The sequence below is a fragment of the Ursus arctos genome, unplaced genomic scaffold (genome assembly GCF_023065955.2).
Source record: "Ursus arctos isolate Adak ecotype North America unplaced genomic scaffold, UrsArc2.0 scaffold_36, whole genome shotgun sequence".
NCBI lineage: Eukaryota > Metazoa > Chordata > Mammalia > Carnivora > Ursidae > Ursus > Ursus arctos.
In genome coordinates this window covers 2,019,207-2,041,695 of record NW_026623050.1, presented here as the reverse complement: position 1 = coordinate 2,041,695, position 22,489 = coordinate 2,019,207, and the positions used below count along the sequence as shown (strand labels likewise).

At 39.5% G+C, this 22,489-nt stretch overlaps 1 protein-coding gene across 6 annotated transcripts in view; it reads left to right on the top strand.

The window, feature by feature from the left end:
• Positions 1-22,489, top strand: part of DPH6 (diphthamine biosynthesis 6) — a 428,870-nt gene that overhangs the window by 302,183 nt on the left and 104,198 nt on the right. For 2 of the 6 annotated variants that reach the window (XM_057306211.1, XM_057306212.1), the window contains 4 exons: positions 4,753-5,152; positions 10,022-10,209; positions 12,233-12,513; positions 13,955-14,087. The gene's annotated coding sequence lies outside the window, so the exon portion shown is untranslated. Of the gene's footprint in view, positions 1-4,752; positions 7,171-10,021; positions 10,210-12,232; positions 12,514-13,954; positions 18,189-22,489 lie in introns of those variants that run through there. The other 4 variants (XM_057306215.1, XM_057306216.1, XM_057306214.1 and 1 more) reach the window with 4 other exon arrangements.

The following is a 22,489-nucleotide window of genomic DNA, read 5'->3' as shown; positions in this document are numbered from 1 at the left end:
CTGTCCTTGGCTCTGGCCTCTCTTCTCTCTGGGTCCCCACCTGGAGCTCTTCGCTCAGTAAATAAAGGGCCCATCCTGGCATCCTCTATCTTTATAAGCCAGCAGGGCTTTACAAGAAACATGTGGGTTTTTTCCCTTGAGTGCTTTTTTCCTGTCTCACTCAGATATGTATGCATGTATATGTGGGTATTTATATGCACACACGTATTATATATGCTCTTTAATAATATCATACCTACTAGACTTTGGGCCCTTTTTCTTCCACAAAATATATTTTATTTTCCCTTAAATATTTAAAACATACTTTTTCATAGCTGTGTAATACTTCATTATGTGATATACTGTAATGTGTTTGACTACTAATCTATGATTGGATATTTTGATTGTTAGCAGTTTTTCTTTTACATATAACACAATGATAAACATCCTGTGTAATTCCAGTTATTTTCTTTGCGAACATCTCTAATTATTTTCTTAGAATAAATTTCTAAACTTAGAATTTCAGGGTCAAATTGAATGAACATTTCGGAATTTGATATAAATCGCCCTTCGGAAAAGTGTTAGCATGAAAACTCTATTAACCACTTATTGGGTACCACGTTCTCTGCTAGCTGGGGAGGATTCAAAAATCTGTAAGATACTGAAGAGCTTATAGTTAGGTATTTGCTTTAATTAGATGGGAGGCCCCCGCTACTTTCCCTATAAAGTATATTTAAATTTGCTCTCAGTAGTATGGTTGAGAAGTTGCTAACTCTGACCTGAGTTTATTTTTTAAATATATATTACCAAAGTAAAGGTCTTTCTAAGTTTTAAAGCCAACTAAAAACTTCCATCTAAAATATTTGTCTGTATATTAAACTGTGGGCACATTCATTAGTTCTCATTTTACACCCAAAATGTGGTTTTTAAGAAAAAGATACTTGCTTCATATTTATGAATTGAAAGTTATTTTAATTTGGTCTTGAAGAGGAAACTGCTGTTTGGTTCATATAAATGTTATATATCAAAACTACCATTTCAAAACTTGATTACAAATGAACGGCCGCTATACACAGGACTTTGAAGTCTCAGCAGAAAGCAACTTAACACTTCTTTTCTCCCTCTGTCTGGCCACAGTCGACATTTACAGGCCATTTTCAGGATTACCAGAATGTGAAGGATATGAGGTGGGGTGGACGGAAATGCATCTACCTTCTGGGAAAGGCTGAATGAGAGGAATGTCCCAGATGAATAGAAGAGCAACCTAAGTTGGCAGATACAAATACATTCAACCCTATGAACAGAACGTTAAGCCAAATAGCCCTCATCACCACCATCGTTAGGCATAATCATGTACCATATGTTGTTGTCTGTAATTGTGTGTCTTACAAATGCAGAGGGACAGTAGCCACTTTTCCATTTCACATGTCACCTGAAGAACATTATGGCTTGAACTTGGTAGTTGGAACAGTCTTCTGTTTGCAGTTACGGCTTCTAAACAATCCAAATGACAAGAGACTCCTTAAAAGACCTTAGACCTGTTGATGATGTAAGACAAAGGACTCTGAAAGGCTGGGGCAGCTGGACCATGGCAACGACAAGCCTAGCAATGGCCACGTTTGTAGATGCCCCTCCTCTTCCTCGATTTCCCATTTTAGATGACTAAGTAGTCCTCATTGCTCCAAGGGTGACAGCACTTCTCTTAGGCCTACATAGGGGACAGTTATTTTTAATATACCTAAGACACGTAGTAGTGAGAGCATGGATAAACACAGATTATATATCAACAGCTCTATCACGATGATTATACACAATACCTGGCATTTTGAAAGGGCTTACCAAACTAAAAAAAAAAAAAAAAAAGCGTGGGTGCTGTGTGTACAGTGGTTTACACGTAAGGGTTATCATTTGCTTTCTGGAGATGAACTCCATCTTGGCCTTAAATCCTTATATTTCTACACAGAGTTGAAATGCCAGATGAAAGCATTCAGAAATTTAAAGTAACTGATTTAACAACCTCAGAAAAAGAGAACATGTCTGAAAGTTTGTCTCAATGTTTGACTTGACCTAAGACAGTTTCTCTGGGACTTATCTTCTAAACAGTACCCTGGCACCTTGGGCCAGCAAAATGGCCTTTAAGCTTGAATGAACAGGGTATTTTTTTTTCCTCTAGTGCAAAGCTTCACTATTTCATCTTTTCAAACTCTTTTACTGCACTCCGTCAGGAATTATATTGACAAGGGTAGAATTTATCTCCTAGAGGAGAATGCTATGCTTCTGTTAAGTGCTAATATAACATTTATGTGTTGGTGCCTTAATAACAGCCCCAGCTTACCTAATGAAAGTTGAAAGCAAACAGTACTCTCTGAGATTTTATTATGACTGAAGTGACTGCAATTTGAGGCAAATTATCCCTATTTTTGTTCCCATATCAAAAACAGAGATGCTACAGCAATTGCTACATGTTTGGTGTGGAATTAGGTTCCACTCTCATTAATCTACAAGGAAGAGCATTTTTCATGTAAACAGCTCACGAGGGTCAGAGAGAAGAGCTGTTTCTGTGAAAAATGCTTGTCAATAACTTTGTGAGTGAATTTTGAAATAAAGTGCCTGTAACCTGTCATTATTCCTTCCTCTCAAAGTCGAGAGTGAGTGGATGAAAATTGAGTATGTGAATTGAAAGCAGGTTGAGTGTTATGGCCTTATCGACTTCAGGTAAAATGACTGTTTTAACTTGTTATTATTTTTCCATTCAGAGGTCAGGCAATGTACAGTATTACCAGCATAGACTGCAGTGTAAGCAAATTGGTATACAAAAAGGCTATTACCCACACTCACAAAGCAGAGGAAAGTGTAAGTCACTAATATCAAGTGGACTCGTGATCTCTACAAAAACGAAACAAGCCACAGCGTTTGGAAGAATAGCATAGGCATATCAATATGAAGCACCTAAGAGGCAGAAAATATAATCTGTTTAGATAAAGGTGCATATGCAGATAAGAAATATGCATGTTAGTGATCATTTTTTAAAATCACACATTAATCATATTTGTTTTGCAAAGGAATTATGGGACCTGAATACTAAATGTTAGATACCCCAACTCTACATGTCACCTTAAATTTGTTCCCGCCTAAGACCATCTTAAAAGTAATTAGCTTCTGATTTTTCAAGTCCATCCAGTGTATTCTTATCAAAAGCAAAACACTGCTGTGGTCTTCCTTTTCACTTTAGAAAAAAAAAATCAATGAGGCTTCAAAACATCAAAAACCCTTTTCTTGTCTTCTAGATTTTTATTTCTAATTCTAAAGGACAGCTTAAGAGTTTAGTATGGCTGCTTTGGGTTTGCAAGAAAAATATCTTTTCTCCAAGTAATCTCAGGCCCATTGAAAGCATATATTAATACTATTGTTCGAACAGTGGATTCTTCTCTTTCAGAAGTCTAGTGTTTTTGTCTTTGATACTGATTCTTATAGACTCCGTCATAGATTCTGTTGGTCAGAAAATGAGCAGATTGGCCTAGATATTAAAAGAGGTTATAGGACTCGATGATTAAAAGCAAGTTAGGGGAAGAAAGGGTTATATATAATTTTGAAGACATGTTCCTGTGTCTATTCATCAAATCCCTATGTCACGTAAAAAGGTTTGGGTTCTGTTACTTCCAAACAATTATTTTGGCTTCAAAATAACTATAATGACCTAAGATAAAAGAAATATATTGGCATTTCTTTGCTTCTCATTTGCTAGTCTATCCATGTCTTTAAACATTTACTGATTGGACACCGCCTATCATAATATTACAAAAACTTCAGGGGAGCCCTCCTTCTTGTAATCTCAGCCTCGATTGACACAAATCTGTTACAAATGCACAAAACTCATCCAAGTACCTATCCTAGTAGTTACAAGCACACTTTTCTTACATACACAACAAATTGCATTTTTCAATATGAAAATGCGCATCTTTCCTCATAAAAGTCTTTATGAAATGTCAAGGTATCAAAAAGCCAACTGTTTCTAAGAGTTAAGTTATTGTCATGACCCTCAATTGTGACTAGCCAATGAAAAGCATGACAGCACGCACTAAGTCACCACAGAGGATGTGCTGTGCCCTTATGAGTTAAGTATGAGCATGTCTGCGTAGATAAACACACTTCAGTATTTTTGCATTTACAGTTGGATGATACTAAAGTAATACATTGAATTGAATTCATGTGCCCACACATGTTTCTAAGTAAGATAATTTTTTTCTCTTTTCTCTCCTGGTTCTACCAAACACATTAAAGTAAAGATACAAAAGCTATTCAGAATGCAAACATACATAATAGGACTCCTGATTTATATTGGTAATTATGGGCATCGCTTATTAATTATTTAATTAAGAGTAGTAAACCGAGGGGCGCCTGGGTGGCACAGCGGTTGAGCATCTGCCTTCGGCTCAGGGCGTGATCCCGGCGTTGTGGGATCGAGCCCCACATCAGGCTCCTCTGCTATGAGCCTGCTTCTTCCTCTCCCACTCCCCCTGCTTGTGTTCCCTCTCTCGCTGGCTGTCTCTATCTCTGTTAAATAAATAAATAAAATCTTTAAAAAAAAAAAAGAGAGTAGTAAACTGAAACACCTTATATAGCCCCTGCTTTTCAATCTAGTCACATTTATTACATAACTATTTATTTTGCTAAAAATTTACTTAAGAGTGTGTACAGAAACCTAAGAAGGTTTCTGAAATACTAGCAGATCCATTCGGACATTAACATCCTGCTTGTTTTCTTCAATTCCAGGAAGATCACGAGTGTCATGGTAATGCCAGTAATGACTCAGGCCATATCCTGCTGGTCGTAGTAGTTCTCCATCTCCCCAGAGAGGCTGCGATTAAATGACATATCATTGCAGTGGCCAACGAACCATTTAGAAGGAAGCACTTTACTTTGAAGAAGATATCTGAGGGTTTTCAAGTTGAATGTGAAACTGTGGCCCCCAGTTCTGTACCCAAGACACCGTGTCCCTTTCCTTAAAATGGACATCACCTTCTATTTCCTCACCTGATTTAAACAGGATTCTAGAAGACCTGATGACTGTGTTTCCACAAGCAAGAAGACTCTGAAAACAGCCAAGCCGCACCACTGTGTTTTAGAAGATACTACAAAGAAACCAGCCTTCATGACGAAGACCTAGAGGCAGGTAAGGGAGCTATTAGAAGCTGAAAGGAAGCGCCGACTGTGGAATCCCATCATCGAGGGCTATCAGAGAGAGAGGGAGAAAACCTGAGCAGTGCGGGAGGCTTGGCCACAGTCAGTGAGGGGGGTGGGAGATGGGAGTGCATTATTTTCTTTACTCATCTCACTTCTCTTACACCTTTTGTGTGAACCCTTCACTACCCCATGAGTGATTTAAAGTGTTTAAAGTAATCTACTTCTTTCAACTGTATAACCCTCTAGTATATTCCAAACCACGTTGTACACATTATACACGTACATATTAGTGCAGAGGTGTGTGTGCACAGACCCACGAGCACTACGCCGGAGAGATGATCAACCCAGTGTAAATCTGACGCCACGGTACCCGCACGTGACGGAGAGCCAGAATCTCACCCCCCAGACCAGCTCTGACTCAAACGGGAGCTCTACTGCCGTGTTCCCAAGGCATTTTACTAAAAGGGCTTTGATCATCCTTCTGAGAGAGAAATGCAGCAGTGCACACTTGGTGTCTTCCACGTTGTGCCTGGCTACCAAAGCAAGGGGGTTGAACCAAAAGGCATGCTTCATTCTCCTGAAGCAAGTCATGCTCAAGAGTCAAAACTCAAGGCCTAGCAACTGACTGGTTTTCCCTTTGAACGGCAACGGGAAGTTCTCGGTCTTTCCAGGCAGATGGAAGTTGTGGTTTTCACCGGACCAGCCTCATGTAAATAGGACTGACTGAATCTGATTCAGAACAATCAATCCCAATTTGATGTACTATTCCTTTATCGTATTAACCTAAATTGTGTACAAAGCCCCTCAGTGGGTTTTAAAATGCAGCAGTACCTCAGACCTTGCTGTAGGTGTATTTTAATTCAATATTTGCAAATTGAATTGTGCTTTGAACGTTTTATGGAAGTGAGCTTTTAAAATGCATCATTTCCTGTATCAGGTACTTCTAAAGTAAAGTGAATAACTACCTCCTCATTTATCTTTTGTTTAAATACAAATTTTAATATACTGAATCTGTCTAAAGCCAGAACCTTTCCGTAGCTCACTTCTTCTCTTTGGGTCTGTTGGTGATTTGGGGTTGGTTTTGTTTTGTTTTGGTTTTGTTTTGCAGACTAAACAGAATTATGCCAACCCTGTGGTACTATTTTCTTTATGCTGTGGGGAAGCGAGTCACAGGTGGCACTGGTCACCATCCCATGCTGGGTCACCTGGTCCCTGAGTGGATAGTTAGGTATAGAATCCTTGTTACCCGAGTTATGGTTCAATGTCCTTTTCACTGTAACAGTGTCTGCCGCAAGAAGAAAAGGAAAATAGGGAAGTGGCTACTTACACGTGTCATTAGGAGGCCTGTCAATGGCTTTGAAATTGGCTCGTAAAGGGAAAAACAGAGACTGAACTAATAAACTCAGTGCCTGATGAGCATAACTAAATCTTTTTGCAGCCTCGAGATTTTGTATAGTTTAATCCTTGTGAAATAAAATACACCGTAATGGCCACAACATACCACCTCGTAACATCTTTACTTTTGAGAAAATACTACATATGTCTTTATAAAAATAATTCTGGAATATCTCTTCGTACCTGCATACTAGTATTAAAGGGCAGGGTCTGGACATTCACATTTTTGTGAATACGAACATGAAATATTAATTGATCTGTACTCATTTAATAATGTAAAAGATGATGCTTGAAGATCCCCACTTTTTCCCCCACTTAACCTGAAGCAATACAAGAAGGAAATTTGACATGACATTTTTTAATATATTTAAAACATAAGATAAAGAAGGCAATGAAAACGTAGCAAAGCATAAACTCCTTTCATTTAGGAGGGAAGGTAAACATAGAACCCGACGGAATCTGGCGGTTGTTCTATGAGGACTAGTTTTAGAGAAAAAGAGCCAACCTGGTAAAATGGATTCGCTCTTTGCAGCATGCTTACTTGATTGCTAACATTCCACAGTCTCACGATATTCTTTGAATAAATTATACTCACTCTGTTTGAAAAAGAAATGTAACATATATTTAATAGTGCAGTTTTGCGAGGGAAAGGAAACGTGCCCATGTGTGTTGAGCTAATGGCACTGGGTGCAGAATGAGTCATCATGGTTTTTATTTATTCATTCATCCTTAGATCCTTTCAAAAGTCTCCAAGGCCCTAATGACCATCATCATTATCATCACTAAAAACTGCTTTCTGGTGAAAAGGCAATAGACGTTAAATTTAGAGGCAGCATTAAATTATCAGTAAAGAGAGGGCGCCTGGGTGGCACAGCGGTTAAGCGTCTGCCTTTGGCTCAGGGCGTGATCCCGGCGTTCTGGGATTGAGCCCCACATCAGGCTCTTCCGCTATGAGCCTGCTTCTTCCTCTCCCACTCCCCCTGCTTGTGTTCCCTCTCTCGCTGGCTGTCTCTATCTCTGTTGAATGAATAAATAAATAAAATCTTTAAAATAAATAAATAAATAAATAAATTATCAGTAAAGAGGTCCTGAAATAGTACTACACGCACATTCCTGGACATAAGATGCCGAAAGTTCACATAGTGCCCGTCAGGCGGTCTTCGTCATGAAGTTTGTGACTGAGATGTCCTCTTCTCCTGTACAAGGCAACATCATTCAGCTCAGGAGAAAATAAAGTATAGGCCAGTGTCCATGCTATGGCGTTAAATGTCAGAAGTCAAAGATATCAGTCATATGAAGGTTCTTAATTAGAAATAAAATTTTAAGAATTATTAGTATCAAAATTTTATTCCAAGCATTTCTCCTACTTTACAGTTCTTGCAGGTAGTCAATAAAGACTGTTCAGCGAATGGGTGAAAAAATATCAGTGAGAAATGTTTGGAAGTAAACCCTATGAAATCCTGTCTCGGAGCTATCTTATAAATATCCCATTGTCACTCAGCAAACACAGCAGGGGCTTTAACCTCCAGGAACAGAATTAGAACTAGCTTCGCAAGGCCAAGTTCCACTCCTCTGGGAATAAACGTAGGGTGGCAGCTGAAAGTACAGAAGAGGTGGTACCTTGCGACCCATCCGAAGGGTCCTTACCCCCGGCGGTTCCCGTCTCCTCCCCTCACACACCGTTCCCTTGCAGTCGGTCGGATAGTTGGCGCAGTTGGGGAGTTATTAGGAAGAGAGCAGAACAGGCAAGATGACTTTGTTTCTCCGGGGAAACACTGTAGGTTAGTGCAAAGTGCTCAGAATCCTTGTCTGCTACAAACGATCCATTCCCTTAAAGGCTTGGAGCTTGGGAGCTGCCGGATTTCAGAATTCGAAGCGGTTGGTCAGGTATTTGAACTTTCTGCTTTGTAAAAACAGGAACAACGACAGTCATAAAATCCTAGTCCAGAACAAAAGGAGTACCTTACTATAAAATACAGCTTTTACTGCAGGCTGTTGTTGATAACCTTTCCAATTCTGTGACTGTTCTTTTTCAATGTGGCCAGACTTCTCTTTATCAAGAGGGACCTATGTTTTTTAAAACAACTTGTGATTTCTTCAAAGCTTCAGTGTCCTTTTCCGTAAAACAGAAAAGCTAACTAGCCTCGTCCACACGTAGGGTGCTGCTTCTGCTCAGTCGAGACAATGTATGTGGAAGTGTTTTTGTTCACTGTGGAGTACGGTACCAACGCAAGGTGTTGCTCCTGTGTTTGCCGTTACTCTGCTGAGGCCCTAGAGGCTTGAAAAAGGGTAGCATTGAGGCCTTCTCTCTCTCACACCCTATAATAAATAGGCTTTTGTTTGGCCCACAATTTAAAAGCCACGTTTAAAGATATGTCTAGTTTTAGTGTTGATCTTTATAAATAGATTTCCCTAAGGCAGGCATATACCAAAATAGGAAGGGAATTCACGGCTATGGTCACTCTGCCCTCTTACGCCTCCTTAGTACTTCTAAAACAACAGACAACATTTCCTTCCCTGATCAGAATCTCCCTTCTATTGCCTTTTGCAAAATGCTTGTTTCCCTTGAGTTCCTCTTCCCTGATGCTTGAGTGAGAGGATTTTCAACCTCCAGGATGCTCCCTCCCTTCACAGAGCAGGTTGACCAGTTCCTCCTCCCATCAGGCAGACCCGTGATGGGGTCCCCTTGGGGAAAAGAGTTCTACATCTTGACACTTTCCAATATGCTTTTTGTTGTGATTCTTAACATCAGAATCTAAGCAGTACTTTTTTTTTTTTTTTAACATCTGTGAACAAAGCGTAAGTGGGGTTTCTTTCTGCAATCTTCTCTTGCACTGTGCCATCGTTACCATCTTTTGTGTGTGTGTTGTGTTCTGATTGGTTGGGGTTCTTTCGGTACCAACCCCCAGCAATGAACTATTGTCATGTTTCTAACTCTATAGGATGGTAATGGAGGCCAAGGTGAGATCTTGTATCTCTGAGATTAATGGTTTTGAAGGGAAAGATCATTCTTAATTACCAGTTTCCAAAGTGAAATAATGCTCTGCATTGTGACCAACTTTAGCACGTATATGAAGAAGCCCAGTATACAGAAGTTCTTGTAATGATGTTTTGTTAATAATTTGATTGTTTTTCTTACTACAAGACTGCAAATTATTTAAGATGAGGTGTATAATATTTGAACTTCGTAGACGCAGAATTGTACTGAGCTGTGGGGAGTTTCTGGACCATTCAAAGCTTTCTAAATCTCATATACTCACAGAGTCCTGAAGTGAAGTTGCAGTCCTGAGATGTGGGTTGTTCAGAATTATAGACTAAGGTTAGCCGGCTAAGTAGACTCAGGTGTTCTAATTACTGATCACAATGACTTAACGAAACATGTTTAACCTAATTAAAGGTCTAAGCACTGTTTGTAGTTCAAATAACTTCTGGGCTCTGCATTTGCTCTATTTCACTGTTCTAGGAGCAAAAGTTTCTACTCCTCAAAATAGACTAATTCGAGTGCTGGCAAATTCAATTTCATAGCATCTACCAGTATATTTACACAGAACGGGAATTAATTATGCAGAAGAATTTGAGCTTCGATATCTGTAGTTATGAAACTTGGAATGATAAAAATCAGGACTCTTCATTGTTACTGATATACTGAAGGCAAGTATCCTCCCCTCCTTGGCAAACTTTTATATGTTTTTTTTTTTTAATCCTTCTTCATAAAATTAGTTTTAGTTTCCTACAAGTAAATCAAAGGGTGTTTTCTGCCAGAGCGGCCATATAATAGAAGGTATTGTTTCAGCTGCACAAAACTGAGAATTCAATTTTATAAATATTTATTGAGGTACAAAGATTCATAAGACAAAATCCCTGCCCACTAACGGTATGCCTTAGAATAATAAGGGGATATGTAACGAAGGGGTTGGACTGAGGGCTCAAGTCAGTTTATGTGGCTTTATTTGAGTGATCCTAATAATCCTAAATATTAATCTGGAAGAAGGCCTGTAGAGCATTTCCACATCACCCATTCTTTTATCCACAGTTAGGATAGACCCCACTTAGGAGAAAATCTTATGTATGTAAACTTATGGAACAGATAAATTTGGGGGAAAGGGATAGACTTATTCCACCATAAAATGGGGAGGGGGGACGAGCTCTTTTCTAAAAGATTCATTGTTAAGGTCATTTAAATAGCAAATGCCTATAGTAACACTACCATAGAATTAGTTTTACAGCAATTCAATTTAATTCCGTTTTCCAGAAGTGATAGCCCATAGACCAAAGCCTAGGATGGTGATGGCTACAGAGTGAGCATTTTGTAATAGTAGGATATCTTTCAAAGGTTGACATATTTGGTTGGCATTATTAGCTGTTAAAGTGACAATATACTTGATCGCCTCGGCCAAGGCCGAAGGATGGATATGAGGCACAGGGTGAAAATATGGCATATGACCCTTCTAAAATTTGGCTCTTCTCCCTGCCCACAAAAATACTACATTATGATTGAAAACAGAATATAGGCAATGAACCATTTTTATACCAAACTGTTAATTTAAGATGAATACGTTTAAAAAAAAAAAACTGGGAAACAGTTGCTGACTGCATAGAGGAGGAAATTTCACTGCTGATTCTTACAGTTTTTTGTTAAGAAAGCAATGATTTTGCCAAGTTTCATAGTTCGGGCATCAGAACTCTGCTGCTATTCCAAAAAATAAAAATAAATAATAACTAGTTAAATTAGTGTTTGGGGAAATGAATTAGATTGTAATGTATGCAAAGCAATTAAGCAGCACTGAACTTGATTCACTGTGATGTCGGAAATGGCATTTTAAAAAATGAAAGTAGCTAAATTTGGCCCTGATAAAATATATAGCAGCAATGGGTTAGGAATTTTGCAGTTTTGCCCAAAGAGTCCAATCAAACAACCCATATATTAGGTGGCTGTTAACATGCTGGCAGCTGAATTTTTTACACCCGTTTCCAAGGTTGCACAGTAATTACATCTACTGTGAGTCATTTTTGCAGCATATTTTATAAAACTTTTACAGGTTTGCTGGGAAGGGATTATTCAAAGTCACCTCTTATAGATTCCTCCATGAATATTAGACAGTTCTTTGAAAACGTTAGTGTTTACCACTTACACTGCTTCTGGTTTAAGCGTAGTTGGCATTTGAGGGTTTAGTACAGTATACGAGTAGAGCCTCCTTTTCTGTGTAGACCTTCTGTTCCCTAGCATTGCTAGTTTATGTTCCCACTGAGCTGCTGCCAGAACAAAATAAATCCAGTTGCCTTTTGCTGCTCAAGGCCAACCTAGCAACCATGGAAGAAAATTAGGCGTTCTGAGCATTTGTCCTAGGATGTCATTGGCGGGTGGTGACGTGCAGTTTCATGATCAATACGGTCCACAAAGGGTTTGCGCATTTGAACGGCTGACTAATTTAGATTTAATATTTTGGTGCTTGCTCCTTAGTCTTATCCCCAATTATATCCAGCCAGTGCCCAGAGATGTATTTAAGACTGTGATTGGATAAACTGCTTAGCATAACTTTTAGATCCACGGCTTATTAAATCAAATGTGCTTTAGTTTATTCTATTTGCATCAGGACATTTTCACACCTGAGTGGAAAGTCCTGGCTGCTTCTTCAAATTAATATTTCAAACCTATCTTATTATTTTATTTCAGGGACGGCGTTATATTCATTCTAGAGTGTAAAGGCCGGTTAAGAAATAGGATGAGATATTACAATTTGGGGACGCTGCATGAGCTTACCGAGGGGTGATGTCTGTGTTGGAATTGAGGATGGAGGAAGATAAATGGCAGTAAAGCTGGAGTCCTCTGGGAAAGCTAAAAGCCAAGAGAAACGGAGCAGACCCGTCTTCTCTGCTGGGGTCTTTAGCAGCCTCAGCACCGTCCTCAGGAAAGCCCAAGTACGATGTGCTAACCGTAGTTTCAAAGGCCCGGAGGTGAGAAAATTATGGTGGGCACAGTAGAACCGACCCTTTTTACTTTGCCGCTCACTCAAGAATCCAAAAAGCACGTGTAATTTTGTTTTCTCTGCTTACTTTACTTCATCACCATTGCTGTAAACCTGACCGTAAGCTCGGCTGATACCACCCACTTTGCCACTTTGAAATCTTCTTGGTTTACAAAGAACTAGGCCTTACTGTTGTGCCGTTTGTTCAGGGTTGGTTTGTTTTTTTCCCCCTTCTCCTCATTCAAAGAACACATTATTGAAAACAGATTTCAGACCTTGACGTTTATAAACGGCAATTCTTGTATCTTTGGAAAAACACTCAAAAACGTCATTCATTCAACACATACATTCATTCATTCAGTACTATTGAGTCTGGTCTTTAGTGGAGATTCTTCTGGGCTTTGGGGATCTAGTGGTAAACATGGCAAAGATCTTGAAGCTTACATCCTCATGGAAGAGAAAGTTGATAAAGCAATAAATTATGATAAATGCAATAGAGATAAATAGAGCAGGGCAAGCGAGAAAGACAGGGTAGTGGCTATTTTAGTTTATTTTATCTTTTGGTTTTTAAATTAATTTTTATTTTAAAAGTAAAATATGTGCGTCCACTGGGATATTGGGACAATTCAAAATAAATTTCAAGTACACTGAGCATTCTACTTTCTAACCTAATTTCTTTCACATCCCATCTCATGAACATTTCCCCAGGACATGAACTGTTCTACAGGTGCCTTTTTAATGGGCTGGATGCATAGCGTCCATAGAGCAGAGTGCATTTAACCAAATCTTTACTACTGGAAAATGAGTTCAGTCCCCATTAGTTGTTGTCGTAAATAATGCTGTGTTGAACATTCTTATGTGTAACTTTTGTACCTACCTGATTATTTTCTTATTATAAGTTTCTCTAAATGTCTTGGTCAAAGAATGAAAAACATTTAAAGAATTTTCCTACATACCACTGAATTTCCAATCTAACTATACACTCTCTCCAGCTGTGAAGGAGAGTGCTGGATTCGCTGACTTGAGCAATGCTAGGTTTATTGGTTTTTCAAAATTCTTTGCCAATTTGATATGCAAGAAGTTGTACCTTATTTTAAATTTTTGAATTTTTCTGATTAACAGAAACACATTCTCTGAGGTGTATTTGTCATTTTCTCCTCTTTTTTACAATTCGCTTTTTCACGTAAGGGTTTCATGTCAGTTCTATAAAGTTAGGAATCTTTTCTGTATGTTCTGTTTACTGCTATATCCTTAGCACCCATCTGGAACAACAGTAGGATTTTACTCAAGTTTTTCTGAATGAATATATTTTCTAACTGGGTGTTAATCTTTTAAAACATTTGATTTGCAAAATCTGCAAATTGATTAATTAATTTATTAATTCTTCATCTGGCAAATAAATTACCTAACTTGGGTAATGGCTATTTTAGATACAATGCTCAAGAGAAACCTTTGCGAAGAGGTGCCATTTGAACAAAGACCTGGATGAAGTGAGGGAGTGAACACTGCAACGCTCTGGAAGAAGAGTGTTTTAGAAGGGACAACTGCCACAAAGACCCCAAGGTAAGACCAAGATTGGCATATTTAGAAGCAGCAAATGTAGCCAGAGCAAAGCAAATAAACACAAAATTGGACGTGAAATAGAGTGGAGATACAAACAGTGGCTGGATTATGGAGGACCTTGAGGTCACACTTAGGTCATTGGACTTCATTCTGAACATCCATGGGTACCACAGAAGTTTCAAGGCAGAGAAAGTGACATTTTCTGACGTTTCTTTCTAAAAGATATCTCTGGCTGCTGTATGGAAGATACTGGGTTGACATTGGGTTGGGGATATGGAAGAGTGGAAACAGGAAGACACATTAGAAAACTGTGCAAAAGTATATGCAAGAAATATAAGCGTCTTGGGCAAAGTTGCTAGCAGTTGACACGGTGAGAAGTGTCAAGATTCAGGATACATTTTAAAGGAAGAAGATCTGATAGGATTTGTTAGTGAATTTGGATGAGGAATGTGGGGAAAGAGTCAAGGATACTCCTGGTTTTCGGTCTGAGCAAGTGGATACATACTAATGCCGCTTATTAAATGGGGCAGCCTGGGGAGGAGCAGGTTGGAAGGCAAAGCTGTATTAATCAGCTCAGGCTGCCATAACCAAATACTAAGACTTGGCTTAAACAAAATTTCTAGAAGCTGGGTGGTCTAAGATCAAAACGCCAGCTGATTCCATTTCTGGAGAGAGCCCTCTTCTTGGCTCATAGATGGCTGCCTTCTCACTGGGTCCTCACGTGGTGGAGAGAGAAGACAAGCATTCTAGTGTCTCTTAAAAGGGCAGTAATGCCATCAGGCCAAGGCCCCACCCTCATGATGTCATCTAACCATAATTACCTCCAAAAAGGCCTTCTCCAAACATTATTGGACTGCAGTTTAGGGAATCAGTGTATTAATTTCATGGGGAAGGACGCAAACATTTAATCCCCAAAAGGTGGTATGGTTTTGGCCATTTTTCTGCTTTTCTTTACTGCAGATGTAGACATCTCCGTCAATTATTCAAGTGATGATGAGCAGACAGACTCATGAGTGTAGACCTCAGGGAGAGTTTGAAAACAGAGATAAAAATTGGGAAGGCATCCATCATTTAGATTTTAAACCACAAAAGAGATGAAAATACCTAGAGAGTTGAAGGCAAATAAAAATACATTAAGGACTGGGACTTCCTTTAGAAATGAAAAAGTTGACAGATTCAGCAAAGGAGACTAAGAAGGAGAGGTCTCTGAGGTAATAGCAATGCTAACAGAACATAGTATCTCAGAAACCAAAGAAAGAACATGTTTCAAGAAAGGGAGACAGCTTAACTGTGTCAAATTCTGTTGGTTAGTCAAGTAAGATGAAAATGAAGAGCCAACCATTGGATTTAGCTGGATGGAGAATTCTGGAGATCCCAACAAGAATGGCTTTTGTGGAGCAATGGAGAAAATAGCCCGGATGGAGTAGGTTAGGAATGAAAGGAAGTGAAGAAGTAGATAGGGAAAGTGTAGACGCAGAACCTTTTGAAGGTTTTACTGCAAACCAAAACAAGGTAATGGGACAATAGGTGGTAGGGATGTGTGATCTAGAGAGAAGTATTTTATTAATGGGAGATACTACCGTCCTTAAGTACGTTGATTGGGAATGATCCAGCAGAAAAGTAGAAACTTAAGCTACAAGAGAAAGGTAGGATAATTGTAGAAGTGAAATCCCGGAAAGGTCCAGAAGAAATGGACCTTGTGCAAGTGAAGAGGTCAGCCTTCCATGGGACCAGGTTCCCCAGTGTAAAGAGAAGGCAGGGTACATAGAGGCAGATTTTGTAGAGGGAAGCTGAAGTGATTCTCATCTCCTTTCTCAAGTTTGAATGTAAGAGGCAATATCATTAGCTGGGGGTGAAGAGGAGGGGGACGTGTTCGCAGTTGGAGGACAAAGGAAAGAGTGCGAGTGTGAAAGTGTTAGCTTAGAAAATAGAAGAATAAATGACTCTCTCAATGTAGTAGGATTCTTGAAGGCCCATTTAAGGCCACTGAATATAAATCTAAGATGCGACCAGTGAGCATTTCTCTGGTATAATTAAGTCAGCCAGTGTGTTTTCCCAGCCACTTTCCTGTTTGGTGCAAGCAGCAAGTAGGTGGAGTTGGACCTGAAGACGATGAGGGTTTTGCTCGGTGAATAAGATAGAAGTAGAGACAAAGGATTTTTTAAAAATCATTTCCAGTCATCTTTTGCTAAAACCAATTTCCCTCATGGAAACCCATTGTGTACACTGGTACGTAGGCGTTCAACTTTTTTCTTCATCATGCCATAGCTAAAAACTCAACAGCTGAAAAATAGCTTTCCCAACATAAGTACTATAATTTCTTCTATCTCTCACTTATTTAATTCAAGTTGAGGACTCTATTTTTTAAAATTCTTTTTACCAGTTTTTCTTACATAATACATAACAGCATAAGTTGTAGAGAAATAATTATGGATGTTATTAACATTGGTACTTTTGAGTTTCAAAACAACCTGTTACAAGAATGTTCAGGAAAATATGCTATTCATACAAGGAGGTTTATTTTAAATGATTCAGATTATATTTAGTGCATGCATAGAACTCCATAATTCCATGAAACCACAAGTAAGTTCACTTTTATTGAGAGCCACAATAAAGATAGCAATTCAAATACCAATCAAACAAATCCAAGAAAAAAATCCGTATACAGTCCAATTAAGACATAAAACGTAGAGATCTTAGTCCATTTGAAATGTGGCTTTTTGGTCTCACCCCTTTTTTAAGAAAAGTTCTGCCCTTCTGTCTCCTGTAGAGAGGAGTCGGGATGCAAACTGGAAACATACAAATAAGTAATTGGATACTGCAGAAATACAGAAAACAAGCGGGTGTCACAATTGGCGCTTAGGCAACGTCAGGTACCCTCTTCTCTTCCGGCCTGGTTGGAATATGGTGGCATTTTAGTATTACTTAGGGATCCTTAGACTTAAAGTGAAAGTTTTTTTGTTTTTGTTTTTTAATAAGAAAAGCAAAGAGATTATAAAAGCAGAAGACCTGATAAGGGGTTTTTTGCTGGATGGATGTAGAGTCCTTCTCAGGAGATCCCTTTGAGTTCTCAGCGCTATAACTCCATGTCGAGGCCTAAAATTCAGGAAACTGGCTTGCTCTAGGCTCTTAGCTTAAAAACGAGAGTGAAGAAGAAAACTTTTCCGTTCCTCTCTTCATTGTCTGACTAGTTCACAAGAGCAGGAATGGGCACTGAGATTCAGAATGAATACCTTATTCAGAATTAAGAAGCAGGCATTCAGTAGAAGCATCCATCCCACATGTCTCCTCATTGACTTGATTGAGCATGCAGAAGGGTCTAAGACGAAGAGTGAACCCCAACCCTAGGCACATTGGACAGGATTGCAAGGAGAGGCGGGAAATAAGGGACAGGAGTACTAAAGCATGATCTCTAAGACCTTCTGTTTTAAGTCTCATAGAACATGTCTGCTTATTTATTATCAGTAGTTCTTAACTTTGGAGGGTAGGAGTGGTTATGGATTTCTTTGAGGTTCTAGTGAAAGCTGTGGTAAACACACACACACAAATTTATATACATACATACAATTTTGAAGGGAAAGTTCATGCACCCAAGATAAAGAATCACTGCATTATATGATCTTACAAATGTAAGCAGCCAATAAGATATTTGCGGCGTGAGGTTCTGACTGTGATGTGGGGGTTGTAGCGGCGCCTTGGGCACGTGTTTTCTGTAAAGCATTTTGATTCTCTTCATTAATTTGAAAGATTTACATTGTAAAACAGGAAAATTCGGGGTGCCTGGGTGGCACAGCGGTTAAGCGTTTGCCTTTGGCTCAGGGCGTGATCCCAGCGTTGTGGGGTCGAGCCCCACATCAGGCTCCTCCACTATGAGCCTGCTTCTTCCTCTCCCACTCCCCCTGCTTGTGTTCCCTCTCTCGCTGGCTGTCTCTATCTCTGTCAAATAAATAAATAAATAAATAAATCTAAAAAAAAAAAAAAGTTGTTAAAACAGGAAAATTAGAAGCGCCATTATCTGAAAAGTTAATAGCATGGTAAACAGATATCAGAAACATTCCCCCCCCCAAAAAAAATTAAAAAATAAAAAAAATTTAAAAAAAATAAAATATAAATTAAAAATGTGAAGAAAAAAAAAAAAAAAAGAAAGAAACGTTCCCAGATCTGTTTAAGGCCTAACGATGTGTACTCACCCTTCTTGCCTCAGTCCCGTATCATGCTACGGAATCTTTCTTCCGGAAACAGATTGTGTGATGATTCTGCGTAACCAGGATCCAGTCTACAAATCCGAAATTACAGTGTGTCTGTCAAATGCCTCAGAAGATAATGTTCTGAAATCTCCAAAATATAGTTAAAAGAAGTGTTTTCTCTGGTAGAATATACCTATTCGGGTCCCGTAAACTGGGCATTAATTCTAAGCAGCGAAGCTTAGAAAGCTCAAACTCTGTGAGACACGTCTCTCTCATATGTGTCTAGCTGAACACCCACTTTCCACAAAATTAGAACACCTACAGAATTGTATTTCTTTATTCCTGGCCCACTGGGGCTTTCCTGTGCATCAGATTGTAAATAGCAGTAGGGCAAAAGGGAAAAAGAATAATCAGATCAGGACAGATAATCCACAAACCCAATCAAAACAAAGGTAACAGCAAAGCCTTTCCCAACCAGCTGAATGAGTTGGCATTCCCTCGTCTTCATTTCCTCCTCTCTACCCACTCACATACGCGTGCCCCCCTCCATCCTGTACCGCCTGCACCCCGGTCACACACAGACACGCACGCACACACAGAGGCTGGACGTTCAACGGTGGCGTTTTAACCTTAAACTGCAAAAGAAGATAATATTACAGTTCTTCCCACATGTCATCCTACTTCAAATAAGAGGATTTAAATGATAAAATTCCAGATGTTTAAAAAAGGAAACATTTAGCTTCAACTGTTTCTTATCCTCTAAAAATGGCTTCTCCAAACCATTTCAATTTGGCCATTCATATGTTCTGCCTCCTTTTGTACAACATATGACAGGAACAGGTCTGAAACTTGAGCCCCACGAATCCATTCTTTTGTGTGTGTTTTTAATTGTGTGTTTTTAAAGAAATCTTGACTACATTTCATATTTAATGTGAAAAAAAGTTATGGTTTCCTTAAACCTGGGCTGGGTTTGTATAAGAGAAAATCCAAGGATCAGTAAGCATTCAGGATTCCCTTAATTTCTCAAATGCAAATGTCATCGGTAGTAAAGGCGGACAAAGTCATTTAAGTGTTAGCCTGTGGAGGGGACCTTGGTCAGACACCACGTTTGCTCCATAGCTCTCAAAAAAGAGAGGTGGTTTTGGAATATAATAATTTTCAAGGTAAGTTTTATTTAAAATATTTCAAACTATGCCCAGAAAGTATAAACATTTAAAAATTGGTACAGGTCTGATTTATCTTCAGTGAAACAAATATGACGTGATTTAAAGTAATGATAGTCATGCCTCATAAAATAGCACCTTTCCCGTGGAAGAATGCATGAGTCAAGCAAGATTGAACTCCATGTGTGGTTACCTCTTTTATGAACATGACCTAGTCTCTCAAGCGGAGTGTCACTTTTACACACACGCTCAAACGTGACAAATGTCATCTCGGCATGTGTTTCACATAAGGAAGACCGAGCCCTTGGCTAACACCATTCAAGGCCTGGAGATGCATCGTCTCCCTTTACCCTTTACCCCAGGGACACATGGCCCACAGCAGCGCAACGTGGCAGCACGAGCAGTGGACCAAGAATCCACAGACCTAGTCCCATCTCTGGCACGTTCTAACCAGGCAAAAGTGGATGAAACCTTAAATCTCTCAGAGTTTCAATACGCTTCTCCATAACGATGGAGGGTAATCACGCCTGCTTGCCCCGTAGGGTTGTTGGGAGAATCAGATGAGATAACGTAAGTGAACGTGCTTCCAAAACCGCACTACACACACACACACACACACACGGTAAAAGAAAATCTGGATTCAAAATGTTATAGTTCTCTGGCTCTTGTTTGAATTATGAGGAGTTTCATAAATCCAGTCCTTTTTTATGGTTAGCTCTGATATTTCATAATGATGCGAAAAGGGATGGGAATGTGCACTGTAATCATGCAAGAGAAGATCGGGTCCTTTTTCTTTTCCATCTCAATTAACCCCTGCTGAAGGTCACAGACAGGCCAGAGCTAAAGGTCCATGTGCCTTTTTGATCTTGGCTCGCCTTCAGATGGAAAAGGAAGAAGCAGCCAGTGGCAGATGATTCCATTTTTTGAAATACTCTGAGGAAAAAAGAACATTTTCCTCATGTGGCTCCCTTATTCACATTTTTCAAAAAGGAATAGATTTTTTTTTCTGCTGTCTTCCTTGCCTCTTTGTCTCAATCAAACTTGTGAGCGTCTGATTATAATCACCAACGGTCTGTGATGTTTCTGCACGGTATCTTACAACAGTGTAGGGCCAATGTGTCTCCAGGGCCTCATAGGTTTGATAATGTTAGGGCTACTGTAAGTAAAAGGAACTTACTACTATAATAATCCCAATTTCATGACAGTTCAGGCAATTTGTCTTATTGGTGTTCCTTTCGGTCATAATCAAAATGTAAAAGCACAGCACTTTTTAAAGGTAACCGGGCTAACATTCATCATGGAGGGAAAATATTGCTATTTTATATGCAACAAATACTGTGTGAGCACCTACTATGTGCTTGAGAGGGGGCTGACAATGATGAAATAAAAGTAATGGTAGCAGGGGCGCCTGGGTGGCACAGCGGTTAAGCGTCTGCCTTCGGCTCAGGGCGTGATCCTGGCGTTATGGGATCGAGCCCCACATCAGGCTCCTCCGCTATGAGCCTGCTTCTTCCTCTCCCACTTCCCCTGCTTGTGTTCCCTCTCTCGCTGGCTGTCTCTATCTCTGTCGAATAAATAAATAAAATCTTAAAAAAAAAAAAAAAGTAATGGTAGCAATCATACTATCTGCCAGAAATAGGGCTACAAGCTTTATATGAATGATCTCATTTAAGCCTCACAGAAGCACCGAGAAGTAGGTATTCTTGGTCCCTTTCACCAGTTGAAAGAATGAAACTGGATAAAGTAACTTGGGCAAGCTCACCACTCAATAGATATTTATTGATTATACAAGTCAGATATCCGTCGCAACTTCCTGCCTCTGGAGAGCTAGGTAACATCGTCTTGTCCCACTCAGTTATACACCTTTGACATCCTCGGGCCTTCTCAAATTTTTCTGTTAATTCCCCTGTCTTTCTTTGTCTTCGGTTCCAGCTATGCCTCACCCAAACTGGAAATCTCACTCTTTCCAGGTTTTCACAACCAAATCCCCTGCATCAAGCATTCATGTCATCTGCAGATTTTTTGAGGTTTTGAGGGCCCCTCTGAAGGGGCTCACATTAAGCTACTCATAATCTTCCGTTTATTCATATTCTTTCTCTGTCTCTCTCTCTCTCTCACTGTCTCTCCCTTCTCCCTCCGCTCCCCCCTTCCCTCCAGGACTGCCCACATTTTTCTTCTTTTCTCTCAGAGATCTTCTGCTCTTCCCACTCCCTGGATCAAACACCGAAGCCCTTACAACGCTCTGCAGAACCAGAGGTCCTCCATTTCACCAGCTCTATACTCCTTAGAAGGATGTTGCGATGATAGAAACAAGGTGGATTCCCGATATAAATTCGTATTTGGTATTAAACCACAAGAAATAGTTATAAATGCAAATACCAGCTCTGCGTCTGGTGGGTTTTTGTTTTTGTTTTTGTTTTTTAGTTTAAAGACATTACTAAGCAAAAGATAAGGCCTATTTCTACTGATGCCTAGACAATGAACTATTTCCAATTTAAAAAATGTAAAGATAGGACAAAAATAATACGTCAAATACCCGCATGCCCTCCACACTTAACTCTTTCTAAAGCTGTGTTCTTCAGGCCCATTGTGGCAGGGGTGGCATATCTTCTCTGTGAAGGACCAAATAGCTAGCATCTCTTACTGGCAGGCCACGTGGTCTCAGCGGCGAGGACTTACCTTCTTTCACATGACAGCAGCTGTGCTCAACACAGACGGAGGGGCAGGGCTGTGCTTCAGTAAAACTGTACTCATGGACCCTGAAACATCACGAAATATGCTTCTTCTTGTAGGGTTTCTCGACTATTTGAAACATTAAAATGTGAACATAAAATCTATTCTTAGCTCCTTAAATCAACTGGCTATGAAGACCGTGGTGGCCAAACCCTGTATTGCGATATCTTTCATGATTGTGAAAGAAACGCACTGATCATGGCTGCATTTTTTTCTGTCCTGCCAAAGCCAGATCTCAGAAGAGTTCATATACTTTCTAGAAAAACAAATGATACTCTTCCCACTACGTACAACTAAGCCCATCATTTCTTATTCCTTC